The sequence below is a fragment of the Cherax quadricarinatus genome, unplaced genomic scaffold, assembly GCF_038502225.1.
Source record: "Cherax quadricarinatus isolate ZL_2023a unplaced genomic scaffold, ASM3850222v1 Contig268, whole genome shotgun sequence".
Classification (NCBI taxonomy): Eukaryota; Metazoa; Arthropoda; class Malacostraca; order Decapoda; family Parastacidae; genus Cherax; species Cherax quadricarinatus.
This window is the reverse complement of record NW_027195294.1, coordinates 154318-164721: the sequence shown is the minus strand read 5'-3', so window position 1 is coordinate 164721 and position 10404 is coordinate 154318.

The following is a 10404-nucleotide window of genomic DNA, read 5'->3' as shown; positions in this document are numbered from 1 at the left end:
GACGCCTCAAATAATGTCTCTTAAGAGATAAAAATATAAATAAATCACCCAGAAAAATTTGGAGGCCTCACCCAAGATGTAAACAATATTATGGATGTTACATAAGTCTTAAAAAGTACATGTATTCCGAATTTAGAGACTGCAACATATTTACTATATCCAAGTTACATACTTAACAATTTTGTAATATTCCAACTAATATATTATCATTAACAAATATTTAAAAAAAACACACGAATTATTTACCTATTAAAATAAAATAAACAAACAAACATAAAAATATTACTGTAAATTACCAAAGACTTATAAGGTTTCCTCAAGTAAGTAATGCGTAAATAACCTCAACACAAACATGGCGCCCGTACATAGAAAAAAATTAAATAATAATAATAATAATAATAATAATAATAATAATAATAATAATAATAATAATAATAATAATAATAATAATAATAATAATAACAATAACAATAATAATAATAATAATAATAATAATAATAATAATAATAATAATAATAATAATAATAATAATTACTACCAGTACCTGACACAACTTATACAGACCATAATAATAATAATAATAATAATAATAATAATAATAATAATAATAATAATAATAATAATTATTACTACCAGTACCTGACACAACTTATACAGACCATAATAATAATAATAATAATAATAATAATAATAATAATAATAATAATAATAATAATAATAATAATAATAATAATAATAATATTTATTACTACCAGTACCTGACACAACTTATACAGACCATAATAATAATAATAATAATAATAATAATAATAATAATAATAATAATAATAATAATAATTATTACTACCAGTACCTGACACAACTTATACAGACCATAATAATAATAATAATAATAATAATAATAATAATAATAATAATAATAATAATAATATTTATTACTACCAGTACCTGACACAACTTATACAGACCATAATAATAATAATAATAATAATAATAATAATAATAATAATAATAATAATAATATTTATTACTACCAGTACCTGACACAACTTATACAGACCATAATAATAATAATAATAATAATAATAATAATAATAATAATAATATTTATTACTACCAGTACCTGACACAACTTATACAGACCATAATAATAATAATAATAATAATAATAATAATAATAATAATAATAATATTTATTACTACCAGTACCTGACACAACTTATACAGACCATAGCTGACACCTATGACATACTACTATATAGAAAGTTCCTTGTTATGTACAGCATTTCCTGCATATTAGGTCAGTTTTGTCCCCAGGATGCCACCCACACCAGTCACCTAACACCCAGGATGCCACCCACACCAGTCACCTAACACCCAGGATGCCACCCACACCAGTCACCTAACACCCAGGATGCCACCCTCACCAGTCACCTAACACCCAGGATGCCACCCACACCAGTTACCTAACACCCAGGATGCCACCCACACCAGTCACCTAACACCCAGGATGCCACCCACACCAGTCACCTAACACCCAGGATGCCACCCACACCAGTCACCTAACACCCAGGATGCCACCCACACCAGTCACCTAACACCCAGGGTGCCACCCACACCAGTCACCTAACACCCAGGATGCCACCCACACCAGTCACCTAACACCCAGGATGCCACCCACACCAGTCACCTAACACCCAGGTACCTATTTTACTGATGGGTGAATATAGACAACCGGTGTAATGAAACACGCCCAATGTTTCTACCCTCGCCGGAAATCGAACCCAGACCCTCGCCGTGTGAAGGGAGAATGGTAGCCACCAGGCCGCGGGCCACTTATGTACAGCTCAGGACATTTATTTGACTGAAAAAGTCGCCAGGAGCGACTTCTTCAGTCCTATGGTCATTAGGTCCCCGAAGTGTACTCAGGTACAGGTACACATAAATACAGTAACATAATTACCATACATAGCAGCATATATGTAGCTTACAGTCGGACAAACTGACTAATTTACATTCTGGTCCTTGTATGTCCATTGTGGTCCTCGTATTTACATTGTGGTCCTTGTATGTACATTGTGGTCCTTGTATTTCCATTGTGGTCCTTGTATTTACATTGTGGTCCTTGTATTTCCATTGTGGTCCTTGTATTTCCATTGTGGTCCTTGTATTTACGTTGTGGTCCTTGTATTTACATTGTGGTCCTTGTATTTCCATTGTGGTCCTTGTATTTACATTGTGGTCCTTGTATTTCCATTGTGGTCCTTGTATTTACATTGTGGTCCTTGTATTTACATTGTGGTCCTTGTATTTACATTGTTGTCCTTGTATTTCCATTGTGGTCCTTGTATTTCCATTGTGGTCATTGTATTTCCATTGTGGTCCTTGTATTTACATTGTTGTCCTTGTATTTCCATTGTGGTCCTTGTATTTACATTGTGGTCCTTGTATTTACATTGTGGTCCGTGTATTTCCATTGTGGTCCTTGTATTTACATTGTGGTCCTTGTATGTACATTGTGGTCCTTGTATTTACATTGTTGTCCTTGTATTTACATTGTTGTCCTTGTATTTCCATTGTGGTCCTTGTATTTACATTGTGGTCCTTGTATTTCTATTGTGGTCCTTGTATTTCTATTGTGGTCCTTGTATTTACATTGTGGTCCTTGTATGTACATTGTGGTCCTTGTATTTACATTGTTGTCCTTGTATTTCCATTGTGGTCCTTGTATTTACATTGTGGTCCTTGTATTTCCATTGTTGTCCTTGTATTTCCATTGTGGTCCTTGTATTTCCATTGTGGTCCTTGTATTTACATTGTGGTCCTTGTATGTACATTGTGGTCCTTGTATTTACATTGTGGTCCTTGTATTTCCATTGTGGTCCTTGTATTTACATTGTGGTCCTTGTATTTACATTGTGGTCCGTGTATTTCCATTGTGGTCCTTGTATTTACATTGTGGTCCTTGTATGTACATTGTGGTCCTTGTATTTACATTGCTGTCCTTGTATTTACATTGTTGTCCTTGTATTTCCATTGTGGTCATTGTATTTACATTGTGGTCCTTGTATTTCTATTGTGGTCCTTGTATTTCCATTGTGGTCCTTGTATTTACATTGTGGTCCTTGTATGTACATTGTGGTCCTTGTATTTACATTGTTGTCCTTGTATTTCCATTGTGGTCCTTGTATTTACATTGTGGTCCTTGTATTTCCATTGTTGTCCTTGTATTTCCATTGTGGTCCTTGTATTTCCATTGTGGTCCTTGTATTTACATTGTGGTCCTTGTATGTACATTGTGGTCCTTGTATTTACATTGTGGTCCTTGTATTTCCATTGTGGTCCTTGTATTTACATTGTGGTCCTTGTATTTACATTGTGGTCTGTGTATTTACATTGTGGTCCTTGTATTTCCATTGTGGTCCTTGTATTTCCATTGTGGTCCTTGTATTTCCATTGTGGTCCTTGTATTTCCATTGTGGTCCTTGTATTTACATTGTGGTCCTTGTATTTACATTGTGGTCCTTGTATTTACATTGTGGTCCGTGTATTTCCATTGTGGTCCTTGTATTTACATTGTGGTCCTTGTATGTACATTGTGGTCCTTGTATTTACATTGTTGTCCTTGTATTTACATTGTTGTCCTTGTATTTCCATTGTGGTCCTTGTATTTACATTGTGGTCCTTGTATTTCTATTGTGGTCCTTGTATTTCCATTGTGGTCCTTGTATTTACATTGTGGTCCTTGTATGTACATTGTGGTCCTTGTATTTACATTGTTGTCCTTGTATTTCCATTGTGGTCCTTGTATTTACATTGTGGTCCTTGTATTTCCATTGTTGTCCTTGTATTTCCATTGTGGTCCTTGTATTTCCATTGTGGTCCTTGTATTTACATTGTGGTCCTTGTATGTACATTGTGGTCCTTGTATTTACATTGTGGTCCTTGCATTTCCATTGTGGTCCTTGTATTTACATTGTGGTCCTTGTATTTACATTGTGGTCTGTGTATTTACATTGTGGTCCTTGTATTTCCATTGTGGTCCTTGTATTTCCATTGTGGTCCTTGTATTTCCATTGTGGTCCTTGTATTTCCATTGTGGTCCTTGTATTTACATTGTGGTCCTTGTATTTACATTGTGGTCCTTGTATTTACATTGTGGTCCGTGTATTTCCATTGTGGTCCTTGTATTTCCATTGTGGTCCTTGTATTTACATTGTGGTCCTTGTATTTCCATTGTGGTCCTTGTATTTCTCATGGGGTCCTTGTATTTCCATTGTGGTCCTTGTATTTACATTGTGGTCCTTGTATTTACATTGTGGTCCTTGTATTTACATTGTTGTCCTTGTATTTCCATTGTGGTCCTTGTATTTACATTGTTGTCCTTGTATTTACATTGTTGTCCTTGTATTTCCATTGTGGTCCTTGTATTTACATTGTGATCCTTGTATTTCCATTGTGGTCCTTGTATTTCCATTGTGGTCCTTGTATTTCCATTGTGGTTCTTGTATTTCCATTGTGGTCCTTGTATTTACATTGTGGTCCTTGTATTTACATTGTGGTCCTTGTATTTACATTCTGGTCCTTGTATTTACATTGTGATCTTTGTATTTCCATTGTGGTCCTTGTATTTACATTGTTGTCCTTGTATTTCCATTGTGGTCCTTGTATTTCTATTGTGGTCCTTGTATTTCCATTGTGGTCCTTGTATTTACATTGTGATCCTTGTATTTCCATTGTGGTCCTTGTATTTACATTGTTGTCCTTGTATTTCCATTGTGGTCCTTGTATTTCCATTGTGGTCCGTGTATTTACATTGTGGTCCTTGTATTTACATTGTTGTCCTTGTATTTCCATTGTGGTCCTTGTATTTCCATTGTGGTCCTTGTATTTCCATTGTTGTCCTTGTATTTCCATTGTTGTCCTTGTATTTCCATTGTGGTCCGTGTATTTACATTGTGGTCCGTGTATTCACATTGTGGTCCTTGTATTTACATTGTGGTCCGTGTATTTACATTCTGGTCCTTGTATTTACATTGTGGTCCTTGTATTTCCATTGTGGTCCTTGTATTTCCATTGTGGTCCTTGTATTTACATTGTGGTCCGTGTATTTCCATTGTGGTCCTTGTATTTCTCATGGGGTCCTTGTATTTCTCATGGGGTCCTTGTATTTCTAATGAGGTCATTGTATTTCTAATGGGGTCCTTGTATGTCCATTGGGGTCTGTACTTCCATTCCATGGGGGGTTCCCTCCTGCCTCTGCAAAATATGGGCTATAATTTCACAATAATCATATCCATCTCTGCCAGCAAATCAATAATTTAATTTTAGGTTTTGTTTTTAATCATTATTATTGTAATTTTATTAATTTCAATCATATTATTTAATATAATGGAGTGGACGGTACGAGGTTGGCGGCCCTAGAGTCCAACATGTCAACACTGGGCCAAATAAAACCCAGAGTATTTTACTTATTACTCATTTTTTAAAAAGAATATATGGCTCTTTCCCTAAAATAATTGAAAATTAATTTTTTTTTTATTTTTTTTGTCATTATAATTGTAATTTAATTGATTTAAATATTAAATAAGGGAATGTACGGTGCCAGGTGTGGCGGCCCTAGAGTCCAACATGTCAACACACCTCACCAGGCGAGATAAAAATCCAAATATTTTCATTATTACTCATTTTTAAAGTAAAATATATCGCTGTTTCTAGAAATCGATCATTTTATTTGTTTATTTTATGTTTTTAAATCATTATAATTATAATTTAATCGATTTAAATATTAAATAAGGGGATGTACGGCGCCAGGTGTGGCGGCCCTAGAGTCCAACATGTCCACACAGGTAAAATCCACAATATTTTCCTTGCAACTCGTTTTTTAAGGTGAATTATCAACTTTTAAGGGAGGGGCCTTGATGCTAGTGAAGGACTCTTGATCCAGGGAGTAGGAGCGACCTTCCTCTTCCTCGGATCAAGCTTAATTACCTCTAATTCAATTATTTTGTTTTAATATACATAATTTGCCACAAATATATTATATAACATTAATATATCTCCTGAAGTTGTATAAATTAATAAAACTGTCATTTATATATGTATAAATTATTATATATTAAGAGAGGTGAGAGCTAGAGCTGTCGCTTCACACACGGAGTGTCCGGGTTCGATTCCCAGCGAGGGTGGAAACATTTCGACGCGTTTCCTTACACCGGTTATCCTTTTCACCTGGTGTTGTGGACTGGTGTGGGTGGCATCCTGGGGGACAAGATTGAGGACCACAATGGAAATAAGACAGACCTCGACGACGCACCGACTTTCTTGGCTTATCCTGGCTGGCTAACCCTCCGGGGTTAAAAATCCTTTGTGGAATGAAGAAAGTTCGAAACTTGGGGCACAACCGGACATTGGAAACAACATACAACAGATTTTTCCTGTAATATATGTGTCAGTTGCAAATTATTTTAGTGTAAAGTTGACGAAGTCATACGTCTGGCAGTGAGTATCTGGGGGGACTGCAGCTCTGCAGCTCCTGTAGACCATCTGCCTCTGTATAGGGTTTGCTGTACCCTCGGGCCCTCATGTAGAGCACATGAGGGCCCCTGAGGTTAGAATCAGAGAAGAAACGTCAAACGTGAGGGGCGGGTGACGGTGGGGGACGGTGCCGAGGCTAGACTTTAAATAATACGATATTACAAAGACCCTAATGGAAATAATTCACTTTGACTGACGTTTTTTGGGTTATTTTTGTGGGTAATTTACATAATGTTTGAAAATTGTACTTTCCTGTACCTGCGAGTAAATAAACTTAAGGCGATGGGAAACGGTTTATGGTAAAAGGACCCCAGTGGAAATAAGTCGCTGTGTCTGACTTTTTTGTGTTATCCCAGGTTGTCTACACATATGTTGCTATGTATGATAATTCATGTAACTGTATTTGTGTATATCTGAATAAACTTACTTACTTAAATTGTGGCCAATGTGGGCAGCGGGTTTATCCACTGTATATGCTCTGTTGTCCCGTTCGATGGTGTTGGTGGATCATCGTTACTTCTAATGTTCCATGCTCATTACTATCGTTCTTAGTAATAATAATAATAATAATAATAATAATAATAATAATAATAATAATTATTACTACCAGTACCTGACACAACTTATACAGACCATAATAATAATAATAATAATAATAATAATAATAATAATAATAATAATAATAATATTTATTACTACCAGTACCTGACACAACTTATACAGACCATAATAATAATAATAATAATAATAATAATAATAATAATAATAATAATAATAATATTTATTACTACCAGTACCTGACACAACTTATACAGACCATAGCTGACACCTATGACATACTACTATATAGAAAGTTCCTTGTTATGTACAGCATTTCCTGCATATTAGGTCAGTTTTGTCCCCAGGATGCCACCCACACCAGTCACCTAACACCCAGGATGCCACCCACACCAGTCACCTAACACCCAGGATGCCACCCACACCAGTCACCTAACACCCAGGATGCCACCCACACCAGTCACCTAACACCCAGGATGCCACCCACACCAGTCACCTAACACCCAGGATGCCACCCACACCAGTCACCTAACACCCAGGATGCCACCCACACCAGTCACCTAACACCCAGGATGCCACCCACACCAGTCCACTAACACCCAGGATGCCACCCACACTGGTCACCTAACACCCAGGATGCCACCCACACCAGTCACCTAACACCCAGGATGGCACCCACACCAGTCCACTAACAACCAGGATGCCACCCACACCAGTCCACTAACACCCAGGATGCCACCCACACTGGTCACCTAACACCCAGGATGCCACCCACACCAGTCACCTAACACCCAGGATGCCACCCACATCAGTCACCTAACACCCAGGATGCCACCCACACCAGTCCACTAACACCCAGGATGCCACCCACACCAGTCCACTAACACCCAGGATGCCACCCACACCAGTCACCTAACACCCAGGATGCCACCCACACCAGTCCACTAACACCCAGGATGCCACCCACACCAGTCCACTAACACCCAGGATGCCACCCACACCAGTCCACTAACACCCAGGATGCCACCCACACCAGTCCACTAACACCCAGGATGCCACCCACACCAGTCCACTAACACCCAGGTACCTATTTACTGCTAGGTGAACAATGACAGCAGGTGTCTTAAATAAACACGTCCTAATGTTTCCACTCACATAGGGGATCGAACCACGAACGTCAGTGTGTGAGCTGAGTGCACTACCAATCGAAATTGCCCACCAGAATAACCCCAAAAAGTCGGACAGTTTATTAGGTACAGGTACACATATGTACAATTATCACACATATTAACATGCACAAAATAACCATTGAAAAAATGTTAAATTTCCGAGCTCTTTTGTGATTTCTCACATCAGGAAGACATATTCCTTGATGATGTGAGAAATCACGAAAACGCTCAGAAACTCACTATTTTTTTCACAGTGGTTGTTATGTGTATTGTGATATCATCTGTTTACTGTGATCTTTTGGCTTCATAGTAACATATGTAACATATAAGATTTCGTTCGGATTTTTAACCCCGGAGGGTTAGCCACCCAGGATAACCCAAGAAAGTCAGTGCGTCATTGAGGGCTGTTTAACTTATTTCTATTGGGGTCCTCAATCTTGTCCCCCAGGATGCGACCCACACCAGTCGACTAACACCCAGGTACCTATTTGCTGCTAGGTGAACAGGACGCCAGGTGTAAGGAAATGTGTCGAAATGTTTCCACCCACTGGGAATCGAACCCTGGTCCTCCGTGTGTGAAGCGGGAGCTTTAGCCACCAGGCCTGGTGGCTAGGATAACTCCCCCAAAAAAGTCAAGGCAACTTATTTCCATTGGGGTCAGTGCCCTGTAACTGTTGTGTGCCCAGTCTGTAATGTGAGAATGTAGGCTATAAGGACAATAATGGAAGTAAGTCACTGAATTTTTTGGGGTTATCCTGGACGGTGATATACACTATGTATGATAATTAAACTGTACTTACGTGTACTTGTGCCTAAATGATCTTGCTTGTCGCAAGATGTTATCCATGTTGTTGTCCCGAAGACACATCTGAAGGTTGTTGCAGGTGTGCAGCCAGCAGTAACAGCCTGGTTGATCAGGTCCTGATCCACCACCAGGCCTGGTCATGGATGAGGCCGCAGGGGGCGTTGACTCCCGGAATACCCTCCAGGTATACTCCAGGTACATATGGTATACGTACTCTACAGTCCTGCTTTACAGGGCCCTTTATCCACCGCTATACAATAGAGGTTCGATAAAACAAACTCCTGTACAGATGCTCCTCACTTTACAATGGTTCGACTTATGATATTTTGACTTTACAATGGTGCAATAGTGATGCACACTTAGCGACGTACTCGTTTACCGACACCTTGGACTTACGATGGGCTCTCTGACCAGTATTCATACTTAAATAATGTACAGTGGACCCCCGGTTAATGATATTTTTTCATTCCAGAAGTATGTTCAGGTGCCAGTACTGACCAAATTTGTTCCTATAAGGAATATTGTGAAGTAGATTAGTCCATTTCAGACCCCCAAACATACACGTACAAACGCACTTACATAAATACACTTACATAACTGGTCGCATTGGGAGGTGATCGTTATGCGGGGGTCCACTGTATAGTGTTTATTACAATATACAGTACACTACTGTATACTGTAGTAGGTTGGTAGACAGCAACCACCCAGGGAAGTACTACCGTCCTGCCAGATGACTGTGAAACAGAAACCTGTAACTGTTTTGCATGATGGTAGGATTGCTGGTTTCTTTTTCTGTCTCATAAACACGCTAGATAACAGGGATATCTTGCTACTCCTACTTACACTTTGGTCACACTTCACAGACACGCACATGCATATATATATATATATATATATATATATATATATATATATATATACATACATCTAGGTTTTTCTCCTTTTTCTAAATAGCTCTTGTTCTTCTTTATTTCTTCTATTGTCCATGGGGAAGTGGAAAAGAATCTTTCCTCCGTAAGCCATGCGTGTCGTATGAGGCGACTAAAATGCCGGGAGCAATGGGCTAGTAACCCCTTCTCCTGTAGACACTTACTAAAAAAGAGAAGAAGAAAAACTTTATAAAACTGGGATGCTTAAATGTGCGTGGATGTAGTGCGGATGACAAGAAACAGATGATTGCTGATGTTATGAATGAAAAGAAGTTGGATGTCCTGGCCCTAAGCGAAACAAAGCTGAAGGGGGTAGGAGAGTTTCAGTGGGGGGAAATAAATGGGATTAAATCTGGAGTATCTGAGAGAGTTAGAGCAAAGGAAGGGGTAGCAGTAATGTTAAATG